Here is a 16,333-nt window from a genome sequence, read left to right as displayed (position 1 = left end):
AACACCACTTCTAAAAGCCCACCCCTGATGCCCTGGACCACTTAGAACCCCTTTTTTTTGGTCTGTGATGTTCCTGGCATAGAGCACAACCCCATACAATACCCGCAACACATGTTATCACTTGTGAATGCCAGCCTTCCCTCACTGCTGTATCCCTGGTACCTCATGTGGGTCCTGGCATACAGTAGGTGTCCAATAAACTTAGGATGAATTAAGATCATGCTGGTCCCTGTGTGGTAGTGTTGTGCATTGGTGGTCAGTGGATAGGACACTGTTGAGATTTGCTGTGTTCTGTAGCACAACCTGGAATTAAGATGGTCTTTGGAGTCCTAAACTGGCAAAAAAATCCAAACACAGTAGAGGGATGGACCATCTAGATGTCACCAGAGGGAGAGGATCTCCGAGCAGGAAGAGCTAGGCCCAGAATTCTAATCATGGCCTGACTGAGTATAACAGAAACTGGCCCCTGGGGTTCCCCTGGCTGAGGACAGAATGTGTTAATGGAAAGCAGGTGGCCTGCCTGGAGTCTGGAAGGGAGAAGAATCCGTTGATGCTTACTGAGCTGTCTAGGCAGATACCTGCTAAATCTGAGGTCACGAGAGGTGAGCCCATGTGGCCTGCGGGACTCACCACAGCCCATCTGATCCATCTCACTGTTTTCACCTCCCTTTGCTTAGACCACGTGCTCCCCATGTAGCCTCCCAGGGTCTCGCCCGGCATCCTTCCTGAAGCACCTGATCCCAGGGAGGGCTGCCCCGTGCAGAGGAGCAAGCCTACTGGTTTTTCCGTCTGTCTCTTTGAGCTTGACCAGCATGGGTCAGCCCCTGAGAGGATCCCCTCTGAGGGCAACTGAGGGGCTTTCAGAACCTGACAAGCTGAAGCCTGGACTTGACCTTAGGGTCTCTCTGTGGTGCTGCCCACCCCAAGCCCAAAAGCTAGGGGTGGCTGGCATTCTGCCTGAAGGTCATCTTGCCCATCTTCCTTGGGCACCTTCCACCTGCTTCAGATCTGTCAGTCAGGCCTGAGGAGAGCTGCACACGTGGTTAGAGAATGGGCTTGAGTTGAACAAACCTGGAACCTCTTATTAATAAGAGACAAGCAGGAGCTGGTGGAGGACCGGCCATGGCCAGGACTGGTTGAGCCACTGGGCAGCCAGGGGTCAGAGTTCCCTGACACCGTCATCACCACCAAATGCATTCAGGACTTATTACTACTTCAGTGGCTGCTATAATAGTTTCTGTGATCTCATTCTCAGAGAAGCATCAGGATCCTACTAACCACAGGCCCACCCGACAGAGTCACTGAGCCACCCAGACACTCTGCCATTCCCTTGGTTTCTTATCTCACATTTGCAACTGAAACCCAGGTTCAAACCCTGTCTCTTCCAGTCAGTGACTGAGACCGCAGGCAGCGCACATATACATTCTGAGCGCGTTTCCTTGTTTGTGAAATGGTTATAATATTATACACCTTGTCAGGTTTGCATATGGATTAGAGAGCATGTAAAACAGAAACTGGCACATAAGATACATTCAATAAATGATATTTATGGTATTCTCTCACTCGGTCATTCATTCAACACATGCATACATACCTACTAGGCACTGTTCCAGGAGCTGGGCAAACAGCATTGAAGAAGACAGACCTTGTCAGGTGCGATAGTGTGTGTAGAAAGCTGTATGGTCCCAGCTACTCAGGCGACTGAGTAGGAGGATTGTGTGAGCCCATGAACTCTGGGCTGTGGGATGCTATTCCAGGTGGGTGTCCACATTAAGTCTGGCATCAGTGTGGTGACCTCCCAGGAGCGGGGGACCCCTGGGTTGCCTAAGGATGGGGTGAACTGGCCCAGGATGGAAAAAGACCTCTCTCGCGTGGAGCTCAGTTTCTAGGGGCAGAGGCAGGCAAAAAACACATAGAATGGAATGCCAGGCAGTGAGTGAGCCTGTTCAGAAGAAAATGGAAGCAGAGTAAGAAGAATGAAAGGGATGGGTAGAATACAGTGGAGGCTCTTTCAGGCAGGGCAATCATGAAATGCCTTCCTGAGAAAAGGGATGTGAGCAGAATCCTGAACAAAGAGAATAACCCATACACATACCTCAGGAAAGGGCATTCCAAGCAGGAAGATAGCAGATGCTAAAGCCCTGAGGTGGAAGCAGGCCTGGCATGTTTATGGAAAAAACCAGGAGACCACAAGAATTAGGGGGAGGAGAGTGGGAGAGAAGCCTGGAGGAGTGGCCAGTGGCCAGATCTAGGGTCTCCTAAACCATGCTAAGACTCTGGAATTATTCCAGGAATTATGGGAAGCCACTGAAGGGTTTTGAGCAAAAAGAATAGTGTGATCAGATTAAATTTAGAAAGCTTTGCTCCAGCTGCTGACTGTAGACTGTAGGGCAGCAAGAACGAGATGGAAAAGGCTAGCTAAAAGAACATCTCAGAGTCGAGGGGAGAGAGGAGTGTGGCCTGGCCCACGCTAGGGGCATGGAAGCAATAAAAAGCCTCTGGGTTCAGGACATGTTTTTATAGGGGTGCCAGCAGCGCTTTCTCCAAGATTGACTTCTGGATATGGAAGGAGTCCGGGATGGCTCCAAGTATTTTGGGCCTGAGCATTGGATAAATGATGTTGCCATTTCAGAGATGGGGAATGCCAAGGGAGGATGGGATTTTGGCATGCATTGGCGGGAGGAAGCCAGAGGTAACCTTACACGTGTTAAGTTTGGGATGCATTTCAAGTGGTTATCCAAGCGGAGATGTTGAGCTGGCAGGTGGATATTAGAAGCCAGAGTCTCCAGGGGGAGTTTGAAGCTGGAGATTAAAAAGAGGAAGGGCTCAGGATTGTGGTAAAGACTTGCCGTAGACCAAAGCTCCAGGAACTTAGTGACCACGTTTGTTTTACTCACCTCTGTATACCCAGCACACCCACTCACCTCTGTATATCCAGCACACACATTCAGAATGTACCTGATGAGTAAATGGATCTAGTTGCACAATGAATATGGTTTAGTGTCAAAATCTTTAACTGAAAATTTGCTTTATTATTCCTAGCAAAAAATAGAAACCTGGTGTATAATTTCTTAAGAAATAATTGGCATATGATAACATCAGAGTTTGATACTGAGAGGAACCTGTGAGGCCATTTAATCCAAAAGTTCAAAATCTGTGGGCAGAGGATGGTAAAGAGAGTAGACAGTTTATTGCAAAAGGTGGGAGAATGTTTACAGGGGCCACACACTGACAAGAAGCTGAATAAATAATGTCTTGAACATCACTGCACTATCATCGTTCAAGTAAATGAAGATGTTGCAGTTAAAGAGAACAACATATCTGTTATTTTTTTGTCATTATGTGTTCTCATAACCAATAGATTCCAAAAGAACAACTATCTTTGGAGGGGAGGAAGTTCAGTGAGCGTTTGTATATTAAAAGGAGTCTTTTTTACTGAAATGGATGGGAAACACGGATCTAATCCAAGCCCTTTTTTTTAATTGATGCAGAAAGGGAAGAGAGTGGGATTAAGTGACTTGAACAAATCAAGCAGCTAATTAACCCAATGTGCCTGGTTATACCATAGGTCTCCTTCGTAAGCTGGGCCTGAGCTCTCTCCACCACCCCTATGCCCGTTCTCACAGCACCAACTTTTCTCAGACCAGTGACCAAGGTCTTGCTTTAGCACGTCATTCATACCTAGCCATGGAATTATTTTAGTGATTGATTTTGCTAATGATTTAATACGAGGATTATTATTAGACTTTGCTTTCACTAATTTCAGAATCCACTTACAGTTCCCTAATCACATTTCGTTTGGCAGTGTGAACAAATAAGTGGTCAAAGAAGGGTCGAGGAAGGTGAAATTTGTAACATGCAGTAGGTCATTTACCAAGTGAGTGATTCTCGTGTTGAAAATTAAGACTCAATTTTAGTTGTAAACATCATTTTAAGGAAGCTTAGAAGCCCATATCGAATTTCAGGATGGGACACATCTCTGAATATCCACAGTTCTGAGTTTAAATCCCGACTCCGCAGTGTAACACCAGTATGGACCATGGCCATGCTCCCTGCTCCAAGCCTCAGTTTACCTATGTGCAAAATGGGCAGGGAGATGCTTCCTTTCCAATGTTGCCATGGGCATTAGGTAGCAGAGACATTTGGCGCCTGCACAGATGAGGCCCTGGAGAAAGAGACAAGCTCCTCTCATCTTGCATATACATAGAGAAACCGAGGGCTCCTACGAACCCAAAGAAACCAATCTGAGCTTAGCCTCCTGGAGTCCCCTAGGTTCTAATTCCTCCCCAACTCAGACCCCATCTCCTGTTGTTCCTGGCTCCTGTCTTCCCCAGGCTGTACTTGCCAGGACATTGCCTGTCCATACTCATGGACAGTTTCTCTAAACTGGCAGAGAAACTGCCTGTGAGGGGCCCCTGCCCCTGGGATTGGCATCACAAGTCTGAGCCTGTGGGCTGTTCGAGCAGGTCCCCCCCAGAGGCTGCCGAGGTGGCTGCATTACTCACACATCCCTGCCACGCAGTGCAGCTGGCCCTGGCCCCAGCACAGGTTTGTTTACATAGTTGCACAACAGGAAGCAAGTCCGGTGTTTAGAGCGACTCTGGCCCACTGGGAGCAAATTACTTCAGGTACCCTGGGTCCTGGAAGCTTGGGCTGTGTGTGCCTTTGGCTTCCACTCTTGCTTCAGGAAGCCACAGTCTTCCACTGTGGCTTGGTGAGGTTTGGGGGGTGCGGTGGGGGGAGTGCAGTTTTTGGTTTATTGTTTGTCAACTGTCACATGTTTGGCAGGCATGACCGGAAGGGGGGTTGCTGTGTCAGGCAGGGAGGGGGTGCCTCATGGAGGCAGAGTTCCTGCACAGAGTTCTCCCACAGTGGCTGCAAGTGAAATGGGAGATGCATGAGTCACCCCGTAAGACGGGAACAGGAAGACATCCTGTTGATGCCAAGCTGTTTTCAGTTCAGTTATGAGAACTGATCCCCTCGAAGTGTGCACCACCCTCCTCTCCCCTGACGCAGCTGCTCCAGTACCTGGCTCTGTTGCTTGTGAAGGACGTCTCAGCTTGGTTTAGTGCTCAGGAAATTGGCTTGTGTTGTCCTCGGTCTGAGTCTGATACAGTATCAGAGAACCCTCTTTGCCAAGGAAACTTTCTGCCTGAACTGCTCTTGGAGAACAGTTTCCCTTGTGTCCCCTTCCCTCGGAATGTAATGCAGTCTATGGTGTTCTCAGATTTTCTTTTGTGTTAAACGTTTCTCATGTTTTTCTGACAGGAGGAGCTGTTGTTAGTGAAGATCATTTAGAAGTTATAATCGTTATGAGGGTTCTTTGCTCCTTTTAGTGGAATTTTCATAATTCCCTTGTTCTTCTTATTCAGTATTCTTGCTAAGTGTTTTCATGGCTGCCTTTTATGGAATGCTTAGAGCCAGGCACATCTTAAGAATTTGGCTCATGCACTTAATCCTCACAACAGCTCCATGAGGTGGACAAACGACTATCATTCCCATTTTGCAAATGAGGAAACTGAGGCTCGGTTAAGCAGTTTCCAGAGGGCTAAAGTTAGTTAAATGGCAAGAGCCAGAACTTAAGCTCTGTTCCTAACAACTCCCTTTGCCAGCATTTATTCAAAGTGTGGTCAGCAGAACACACTGATCTCATGAGATGTTCCTCGGAAAACATTTCTGTGTTCACATAATTGAGGGAAATGCTGCAAACCATATGCCTCTTGCAGAGCATAAATGCATTTTAGTGCAGAAAGACCATGAGAAGTCTTGCATGAAAGAAGCCTGCTTATCTTTGTTTCAGCTAGACTTTCCAAGATGTATGTGACAAGGAGCCTTATTTCCATATATGCTTGTTAAGTTAGAAACACATTTTGAGAAACCCCGCATTGGCATAGGAAGGCATGCAGCCTGGTGGGTAGGCTTCAAATCCCGTGTCTGCCACTACCTAGGAAAACTATTTAGCTTCCCCCGCCTCACTTTTCCCCTCTGTGTAACAGGGAAACATAAAAGCACCCTCTCACACCCAGGGTGATTGTGAGGATTAAATTAGTCAGTGCATCTAAAGAACCTAGAAAAGTGTGCCCTGGCTGCAGAATAGTACTTGATGTTCTAAATGTAGCAGAATGAATCAAAACATGTGCTACCTGTGGGCTCTGACCACTACCAAAATGCTGTGTCACCATGTTCAGAAAACATCACAGAGTCACGCCCTCACTTTTCCCTCTTTTGCCTTTGCAGACTGGACTCGAGAGCAGAGACCGAGTTTCCCCTGGTGCTCTCTCTAGCTGCCCTGGATTCTCTCTGTTCCTCACCACCTGGTTGGTCTAGATAGCAGCTCAGACCTGAGTTTGGGCCTTAGCCTGTGAGTGACTAGGATTGGCATGCACTTTTCCTGGGACAGGGGACAGCTATCTGGCTTAGCCACATGCTTGTGGGTGGCCCCCGGGTAGAATCTGCAGGGAGAATGTGCTGGTGAGACAGGAACTCAGGTTCCCTATTTAAACAAGACAGCTGCCCTTGCAAACCCCTTGGCCACTGGATTTCCAGAAAGGGAAACGATTGCAAAGCATTGCACTTTCACTGAATTTGCCGCTGCTCCTGTCACCTGCAGCTGACTAGAAGAGCCCCTCCAAGGGGAGTGGATGCTGGGCTAGGAGACTTGCAGCTCTGTAGACTCAGCCTCTGGGTGCTGGCCTCCCTGCACCCGGCCTGCCTGAGCCACCTCTCACAGCAGCCTGCAGCAGGCAGATATCGTTGTGGCTCGGTGGAGTCTTGCCCTTCCCCTCCCTTGCATGTTCCGAGGCTGGTCTTGCAGTGACTCCCAAGATGATTAGGGAAAAGTCCACTGGGGAGAAGGAGAGCAGTTGCAGGAATTGACTAATTCTTTTAAATGAATCCTATATATTAAGTTGCCCTTCGTGTTTTTTCTGTACATTTTAGGTGTCTCAGAATGAGAGGGTTAGAAAAATGTACCACCCTCTGTATAAGCAAGGCTGGTTGTTCATAATGTACTTATTGTTCGGGGGGGGGGGGGAGTAATTTGCAGAACTATATGTAAATATCCCATTTGTTTAAAAACCCATATACAAGTATAGGCTGTGTGTGCTTGTGAAGGCCTGAAGAAAGTGGGAAAGGAAAGAAAAAAGACTATATGGTTCGTCTTTTGAGTGAAATTAGAAGAGTTTTACTTTTCATTCTATTCATATGCATATAGTTTGAATTTTTCCACCATATTCATTTTGTCATATTTAAAAGGGAAGAAAACAATAAAAGGCAAACTCCCAAGCTAGTTCCACAAATACGGCCAGACTAAGTCGTAGTGGCTAGTGATGGGTGTTGCCTGACTGGCTGGGAGGCTTTGCAGTAAGAAGGAAGGAAACCCAGACCAGAAAATGGGCCAATTCCAGGCACCGAGCAGTGCACACTCGGCTGCATGTGGCTTCAGAGCCTGGGCACTCGCAGATGGTGCTGCTGAGTTTTGCTTTTCCTTCCCTACACTTTCCCTGGGGGAAGCCACACGAGCTGCTCAGATCCTCCAGAGTTCAGCTCCCCCGAAACTGCCCTGAGACATGGTAAATCACCTTCATCACCCAGGCCCCAACCACCTGGAGGGACCCACCCAAAGCCCATATGCAAGTGGGCCTAACTGCCAGTCCTGGTCCCTGAGCCACTTCTGCAGCATCCTTGCTCCCTATGAAAGCTCCTCCCTCAAACCTGGAGCCCCACAGGTGCAAAAGATCAGCAAGCATGGGATGGAGGTGGGGGAGCCCTGTCTCCGGGTCAGGAGCCCCCGTGTCTGGGGTTCTCTGCTCAGGTCCCAGAGGCCTTGGACAAGTCCTCAAATTTCCATTGGCCTCAGTTTTCTCATGGACGGACAGAGAATCTAAGGACAGGGTTGAGAGATGTGTTAACAATTGGAAGAGCTTCAAAAGGGAAAAGGTGCTGATAGACAAAGAGAAACTGATCTGGTAGACTTCTTATGAGCAGCACTGTGCTAGGGCACCTGCAGCGTCTGGGCAGATTTCTCTTTCTCTTTTGATTTGCATGCAGGGCCCCTTTCTTTGCAGCATTCGGAGTATTTGCTGTCCCAGAAATTCCTTTTTTATAGATAAGGACCTGAGAGGTGGAACAGTCTGTCTCTTTTCCCCACCTTCCCAGATGCCCCTGAAATCAGGAAACAGGGCCCAGGGTGAGGCTGGACTCCCAGATTCCATGTGCTGCTTGCTAAGCATTCAGCCAGACTCTCCTGGAAGGAGAGTCCCTTTGATTCTGAGGACCTCCCTAGAGGACTGTCAGCATTCATTTAAGAACATACCCCCACGTACACTTCCTGAAGGGCCTTGAGGAAGTTTAAACGTTCTTTGTGTTTGTGGAGTTTTCCTTCAGATGCCGGTCATTCAGAGCAGTGAACATTTAGGCATAGACCTCGAACCTATCAATCTTAAGTTTGAATGGAGCACCTGAACTGGCCGGCTCATTTGTATGTCTTTTCTTTCCCATTTTCCCACTTTCTTTCCTCATTCATTCAAAAACCATTTTAAGTAGACATTGCACATTGATTTGTTAAGTAAATATTTATTGAGTGCTACCATGTGTAAGACCGTATGCTAGCACTAAAACCATTTTTGTCTTTCATTAGCTTAAGTCCAGTGGGGGTGGGGAGCACAGAAACGGAGCACGCAAATAACCACATTACAAAGCAGAGGCAGCTCAGTGCCACACAAACAGAACAATGGGGTTTAGAACCTTAGAGGAGGAACAGACCATCTCCAGGCATCTGACATAACAAGGAAGCACATCTCTGATCATATTCCCTGCTCAAAATTTTTCAGTGGTTCTCAGTTGCCTACAGCGTAAAAGTTCAAACTTCAGAGCCTGGCAGCCAACCTTATGACCCCCATCTCACATCCCTTCTAGCTCTTCTTCATAATGTCTCTGCTCTGGGCTAAATACCTGACCTTCCCTGCACAACACCAGGGCTTTCATGGCTCTAGCCTTTGCCCTTCTGTTTAGAATGCCCTTCCTTCTCAGCTCCAAATCATGCAAAGCTGTGTCACCTCCTCCACAAAGCCTGCCCAGATTTCCCCCAGCCAGAAGGAACCCTGAACTCACCTTGGACTGACCTCTCTCTCTTCTGATACTTTTCTACTTAAAGTTATTTGTGGATACATCTGTTTTCCCTCTACTGGACTGAAAGCTCCTGGAGGATTTGTTTATTTGTACATGCTCCGTGCTTGGGGGAGGATCAGAGCAGACCCTGGTAAACAGTTGTGGGAGAGAGGGAGAGGGTAGTTTTTGGGTAGAGGATCATCAGAGACTTGGTAGTAGAGGTAACCTGACATGACCCAAAAGCAGGGGTGGAATCTCAACAGGGGAAGGTGGGAGGGGCCAGGGCTTTCTGAAACTAACAGAACAAGTCACAAAGTTCAGTTTCAGAGATCCTTTGCATTTGCTACAAGTAGGATGATTTGTCTTTTCCTCTTTTGGATGGATCAAGGCTATGGACCCTTTCCCCAGAAAATGTACATACCTATAGCACTTCACAGAGAGTTCTTGGACTCTTTAGAGGCAAAGAATCCCTAAAGCAAAAAAAAAAAAAGAAAAGAAAAGACAAGAAAGGTGAGTTAGAGTCATATTGTAATGGGCTTTTGAGCAACAGTGAAAGTTACGTTTGGTTCAGCAGTTCATTGGGGGCAGTTGATGGTTTTGTTTAACTTTTTATTGAAGTATAATCTCATGCAGCTACTTACCCAGATCATAAGCGTAATTTCCCCCCACCCATGCCTGTGGCTAAATACACACATGTAGCCAGTACTTGAAAAGCCCCCTAGTACCCCCTTTGCCACCTTCTCCTTTAAAAATAACCATGAGCCTGATGTCTAACAGCATAGATTAGTTTACCCCAGTTTTGTACTTAACAGGCACCTATGGTATATATTCTTTTATGAGTCTGGCTTTCAGTTAGCATCATGTTTGTGAGATTCATCCATATTGCTGCATGTATTTGAAGCTCGTTTGTTGTCGTTTGCTGTAGAGTATTCCATTGAGTGAGTTACTGTTCCTCCTGTTTTGGTCATTGGGGCAGCTTCCTTTTGGGGGCTGTTATGAATGGTGTTGCTCTGGACATCTTAATGCACATCTTTTTTTGAACACATTTCTGTTAGTATTCACCTAGGACCCAAATGGCAACGTGTAGCTGTTCTGCCCAAGTGAATACTGCCATAATTTACATGCCCACCAACCAGTTGATGGTTTTTAAGGAGCAGAACTTTAGAGCTCCCTGTCTGCCACAGGGGAGAGAGAAGGGAAGGCTGAGTTGTGGCAGTGCTCTGGGCTGTGCATTCCCAGCCACCCTCCAGCAGAGGAAGAGAGCTCTTAGCTGTTGATTAGCTTTTGCCTTTATCTAGGATTGCTGGCCTGCCACCAGCCATCTCACAGGTGGACAGCTGTTGGGGGAGACCTCAGGGAAACCAAGAACACCAAGGCCGCTGCTGTCTCTCTCCCAGCACACATAGGGAGGGCCGGACCGGAAGGTCGGGCGCAGGGCCACCAGGGAGGAAACTGTGGATTGGAAAATAGAACATGCAGGAGTGGTCACCTCACTGGATGTCAGGGAGCAAGGGGAGGGTCTCAGAACCAGAGCTAATGTCTTGAGTCTAGAGAACTGTAATAAAGGCTGTTTTATTAGCAGGGAGATTGGGAAGCCAAATCCAGTGAAGGACCCTCTGTGTCAAAGAGGGGGAGTCCGACTTCTGGTGAGTTTCAGGAGCGGACAGGGGTCTTCCAGACAGGTGCAGGGCCAGATATAGATGCCTCTGCCAGCCCTTGGGAGCCAACGAAAGAGAGACCGGACAGAGGAAAAACAGGCACTCGGGCAGAATCTTCAAGGACTCGGACAGGGGAAGGTATTGGGCTGGAGACAGAGTATGATCAGAAATGTGAAGATGTGACCAGAGAGGACCGGGGATGAGTCAGGAGGATGGGACAGTCCAGCAGTGTCGATGCCAGAAAATGGACTTGTTCAAAGAGTTCTTCAGCTATATCTAGAATCATGAAATTTCACGGAAGTGCCTTCTTAACCACCAGTTATGTCCAAGGTTGTGTGCATATTGTGCTGTTATCTTTGAAAACTGGCAACAGTGTGCCCTTGCACATGGTAACTCAACCAGAAATTTCAGTTTACTCTGATACTCTTTCCCAGAACATCCTGGCTAAAAGAACTTACTGTATTTGCGGGTGTGGCTTTATTTTTAAACGCCTATAGACACCGTTTTCTCTCCAGCAGGCTTGCTAGCTAGCTTTAAAACCCACTCAGTGGGAAAGCAGTCCTGCCCCTCGCTCACTTAGGCCAGTCCCCAATTGTAATGTCTTTGGGGGCTTCAGGAGCAGTTCTGTACTGACCCTTCTCTCCCACGTGCATAATTCTTTCCGGGCACTAGATGCAGCTGTGTCCTCTACCTGGTCTATTTTAGTGGCACATATATCCCTGCCTTGGTCATTATGATAATAGATAACTTAAGGGCTTAGACCAGTCATTTGGGTAGTTCTGAAGAGCAAGAAAGGGAAGATCATGTGGAATCTTAAAAAAAAAATATATATATATATATATATATATATATGAATAAATAAATAAATAAAAAGCAGAAATAGACCTGTAAATACAGAAAATAAACTGATGGTTGCCAGAGGGGAGGGGGTTGGGGAGGGCAGAATGGGGGAAGGGGAGTGGAAGATACAGGCTTCCAGGTCTGGGATGAATAAGTCACAGGATGAAGGGTACAGCACAGGGAATATAGTCAGTGGTATTGTGATAGCGTATGGTGACAGACATATGTGGTGAGTGTGGCATAAAGTATAGAGAAGTTGATTCACTATGTTGTGAACAGAAACTGATGTGACTGTGTGTCAGCTATATTCAAATTTAAAAATTAAAAAAGAAAGATGCATAGAAGAGGCACATATCACTTCTATTGTTCTCCCTTTTTAAGGATAAGGAAGCAGAGGCCCAGAAAGAGGAAATGCCAAGCCACCAGCTTAATTAATTCAGGCAGAGCCATCAGGGAGGCCCGGGAATTGTACCTTAATAGCTCTGCTGCGTTCAAGTCCTGTGGCTCTTTCCCTAGAGTACACATCCACATCACCTGTAGCTTTTGCCAGGACCTACCCCTGATATTCCAGAGGTGTGGGAGTGAGGTTTGGAATGTGGGTGCATTGGAAAAGCTGCCCAGGTGATTCTGAAAGGGAGCCCTGTTAGAAATCCAATTTCTAGTCACTTTGTGGTTTCTGCCTTTTGCTCCACATTACCTCTTAAGTGTGGGTAGAATCTGCTTCTAAGACAATGTCATCGACTGGGTTATATTTAAGAGAGGAAAAACCAATCCTTCCCTCCACTCAAGAAGCATATGGGGGCACTTGGGTGGCTCAGTCAGTTGAGTGTCCGACTTCAGCTCAGGTCATGATCTCGCGGTTCTTGAATTCAAGCCCAAGTTGGGCTCGCTGCTGTCAGCACAGAGCCCTCTTCAGATCCTCTGTCCCCCTCTCTCTGCCCCTCCTCCACTTGTGCTCCCTCAAAATAAGTAAAACACTAAAAAAATAATAACAGTGAAAAAGAAGCATGCATATATTAAAAGTGAAAATATACTACATATTAAGAGGGGAAACACCTGACAGGCTACTAAGAAACAGAAGTCTCATGAGGTAAAAGGATTCCAATATTTTACCAGTTATCTGCAAAAATATCTTACTAATTGCATAAATTTGCGAGCTAAATTCAAGCGGTTCACACAAGTCCATAAGGAGAAAGTTAAAATACAATTCAGCAGTTAATTGACCCCATCTAATATAGACAGTATATGAGAAAGCACTTTATAAATTACAATCTTTTAATAGCATTATCATTATATCAGGCTTACTACATTAGTAATAGAGTATCAGATTCTACATTGGGTAAAGGCAGAAGTAATCTACAAACATGTGGCCACATCTGCATGTGATGCCAAAGTGTCTTTTCCCAGAACTGAGCTTGGTATGATTTTCATTGGTAAGGGAAGGCACAGGCCTCTAGGGGTCATGGGGTCACTGAGTCAGTTCATTTATAAATGCTGACCCTGACGGGTAATAGCTCTTTGTTAAGACTTGGATGCGTGGTTAACTCAGTCTAAAATCGATCTCCTAATTTCTACATGTAATATAAACATGTGCCATTTATTTTGACTTACACTCTGCATAAAAGTGTCCCACAGAATCTCATGCACTTTTGAAAATATCCCAAGGACAAACTTCTGATAAAATCAGCTCAACCTTCTAGAACTCGTATTTGGCCACAGACAGCTAAATGCTGATCTCCTATGATCTCTCTCAGGAGTTTAATCCCTGGATTCATTAAGTGTTAGAAAAGTTTAAGGAACTTTACAGTTAAATACATGAATGGATAAAAAGTATTAACTTTGCAAACTACTAGGATTTGCTTGCCAGCGTATATTATGCCCAAGGCCACTCATAAAGTCAATTGCCCTTGGGAAGCAGCCTTCCTGCCCTCCACTTTAAGCACCCGACCTGCACAGGTAAATTTAAGCAGTGGAGGCATTTGGAGCTACTTCTTTCTTCCCAGGGCTTGCAGCAGCATAATTTTACTTTCCTGTATCTATCCTTAATGGGAAAAATGTACTAAGGCCCAATAAGGACCTGCTTTTGACACCAAGGGTCACAGGTGTCCTAGAGTCAAGTCAGTACCACCCTCCCTTTCATACGTACAGGAAGGAGGACCATATACACACTAGTATTGTATTTTGGAAACCAAGTAGAACTGTGCTCAAGGCAGAGAAGCAGTTGTGTAAAATGTTATATTATAGTTCAGGGTTGTTTAATATGGCTCCTAATTGATATGTAGTTAGAATCAGAGCTAAATAATGAATTTCTCTGACTTAACCTCTTGGTCCAGTAGATAATGCGTCTGGGAAAGTATTATGTGAAGGAATCTGTTTGTGTTTTTTGTTTAAATATATATTTATTGTGAGAGAGAATGTGTGTGTGTGTGTCCGCATGCCTGCGTGTGCACGCACGTGCACAGGGGCAGGGGAGGGAGCAGAGAGAGAATCCCAAGCAGGTCCTGTGCTGTCAGTGAAGAGCCTGATTCTGGGCTCAAACTCACAAACCATGAGACCATGACCTGAGCCAAAATCAAGAGTTGGATGCTTAACCAACTGAGCCACCCAGGCACCCCTCTGAAGGAATCCTTTTGTCATGTGACATGATCCCATTTATTTCAGAAATTCTGATGTTCATACACTGGGTTCAGGCCTTAACCATAGGCCCACCTAAGATACTGCCACAGATCCTTATGTCATCATCTATTGTTTATCATTTACCATTTATGGTAAAGTATTTATTGAGTTTCTGCCTCAGTGCCCAGCCCCAAGACTATATCATCCCTTTCATTTCCTAAATTATGAAGAGGAAAAATTACAAAGCTGTCACTTCCTGCCAAGGCCAATGACTTACTTCACTTAACAAAATACCCTATAGGTCATTCATGTTGTTGCAAATGGTAAGATTTCATTCTCTCTTTGTGACTAAATAATATTCCATTGTATGTATAGACAACATCTCTATTCACTCATCTCTCTGTGGGCAGAGAGATGTTGGTTGTTTCCATATCTTGGCTGTAGTAAATAATGCTACAGAAAACATAGGGGTGCATAAACTTTTCAAATTAGTGTTTTCATTTTCTTTGGGTAAATACCCAGTAGTAGAATTACTGGATCATGTGTTGGGGAACCTATTTTTAATGTTTTGGGGAACGTGCATACAAAATAACAAGTACTTTGAACTGTGAGGGCCAGCGCAGAAAGTTCATCTTGCTGGTCACCCTGGGAATTCCATAGATTTTGCTTTTCCTCAGAGCAGTTATCAAGTCCGGACACGCTGGAAAGGAGGTAGGACATGTTTCCTGCTGTAGTTAACGGAAGGATGAAATGGAATGAATGTAGTTAATGGAAGGATGGAATGAGATGAAAGAGGAAAGGAAAAGTAAGAATCCTATTTTGTCTAGTGGCATCATGGTTATGGGCATGTGGACCACGGCCTTTTGTTTTCGTGACTGAATGCAAGGAGCAGCATTTCCCGGCCGGTTAACTTTGCCATCTGTGTAAAATGGGCAAAGGGTCCGGATTGTGGCTCTTTTAGTCCTCAGTGTAACTCCTCAAAAGGCAATGACTTCCTCTGCACTGTGGACATTGGACATACTTGCTATATCATGATCTGGAGGAGGAAATGGTAGATAATAATTAACGTAGCTTCCATTCTTTAATGCCAGGGCTCATGTTATAGTGCTGATTATTATTGTGTTATGGGCTACGAAGTGTTTAGGATCATAGAATTTTGATTTTAACCTTTAATTCTTGAAATTTTGAAACCTATACAGTGATACACAATGAATCCTGTATACCTATCACCCAACTTCAGCAATCAGCCCGTGACTCAAATGACCAGTCCTGCTTCCTCCATCCCCTTCCCCGCTCTCCCCATTCACCTAGTTTCCATCACCGCACATTTCTTTTGCCCTGAACTTTTTTTTTGTCCATAGAGATCTGTTTTTGTTCAACTTTGCCCATGAAATGACCTGACAAACTCTCTAATAACCCTTGTCTTTGATTCTGTAAAATAATGCTATAAGGTGATTGTATGCAACTGCGATTTTTCTTTAATTTGAGAGAAAGAGCAAAAGAGAGATCAAACACAAGCAGGGGAGAGGGACAGAGGGAGAGAGAGAATCTTAAGCAGTTTCCATGCACAGTGCGGAGCCTGACGCAGGGCTTGATCCCACGATGCTGGCACCATGACCTTAACTGAAATCAAGAGTGGGACGCTCAACCGACTGAGCCATCCAGGAGCCCCAACTGGGGTTTTTCTTAATGGTGATGCCTGATGTTGAGAAATGCCCTGAACTTTCTTTGCATGGAATTAGACAGTGAGTGCTCTTTGTGCCTGGCTTCCTTTGCTCAGTATGAGGTCTGAGAGATTTCACCCATGTTGTTTGTATGCACCCCTGCTTGGTTTCCCTTTGCTTCCCACCTGTAAGCTCCCTCCTGGCCAGAGCTGCTAAGTGCCTGCCCCCTGCTTTTCTAGCTCTGTGTCTTCCACACCTCTTTCCCTCATCCGGGAGCTCTGACCTGAGCCCATGCTCACTGGCCCTCATTTAACCTCTCTAGCTTCCTCACACTCTCCCTGGTTGCTCAATGCTCCTCCTCTGCTTTTGACAGTGCTCAGATGACAGCTCTCTCTTGAAACAATCCTCCCAACCCTCAGAGTTCCCGTCTAGTTCCTTGTCTTCGCC

General features: G+C 45.9%; 1 protein-coding gene across 2 annotated transcripts in view; it reads left to right on the top strand.

The window, feature by feature from the left end:
• The window catches only part of GNG12 (G protein subunit gamma 12), a 76,363-nt gene that overhangs the window by 39,556 nt on the left and 20,474 nt on the right, over window positions 1-16,333 (top strand). Inside the window, exon 1 of one of the 2 annotated variants that reach the window (XM_039217403.1) lies at window positions 6,238-6,317. The exons of the other annotated variant lie outside the window; for it this stretch is intronic. The gene's annotated coding sequence lies outside the window, so the exon portion shown is untranslated. Of the gene's footprint in view, window positions 1-6,237; window positions 6,318-16,333 lie in introns of those variants that run through there. 2 annotated transcript variants of the gene reach the window in all.

The sequence above is a fragment of the Hyaena hyaena genome, unplaced genomic scaffold (assembly GCF_003009895.1).
Source record: "Hyaena hyaena isolate Hyena2069 unplaced genomic scaffold, ASM300989v1 scaffold_685, whole genome shotgun sequence".
Classification (NCBI taxonomy): domain Eukaryota; kingdom Metazoa; phylum Chordata; class Mammalia; order Carnivora; family Hyaenidae; genus Hyaena; species Hyaena hyaena.
The sequence above is the reverse complement of the archived record's forward strand: the minus strand, read 5'-3'. Positions and strand labels throughout refer to the sequence as shown.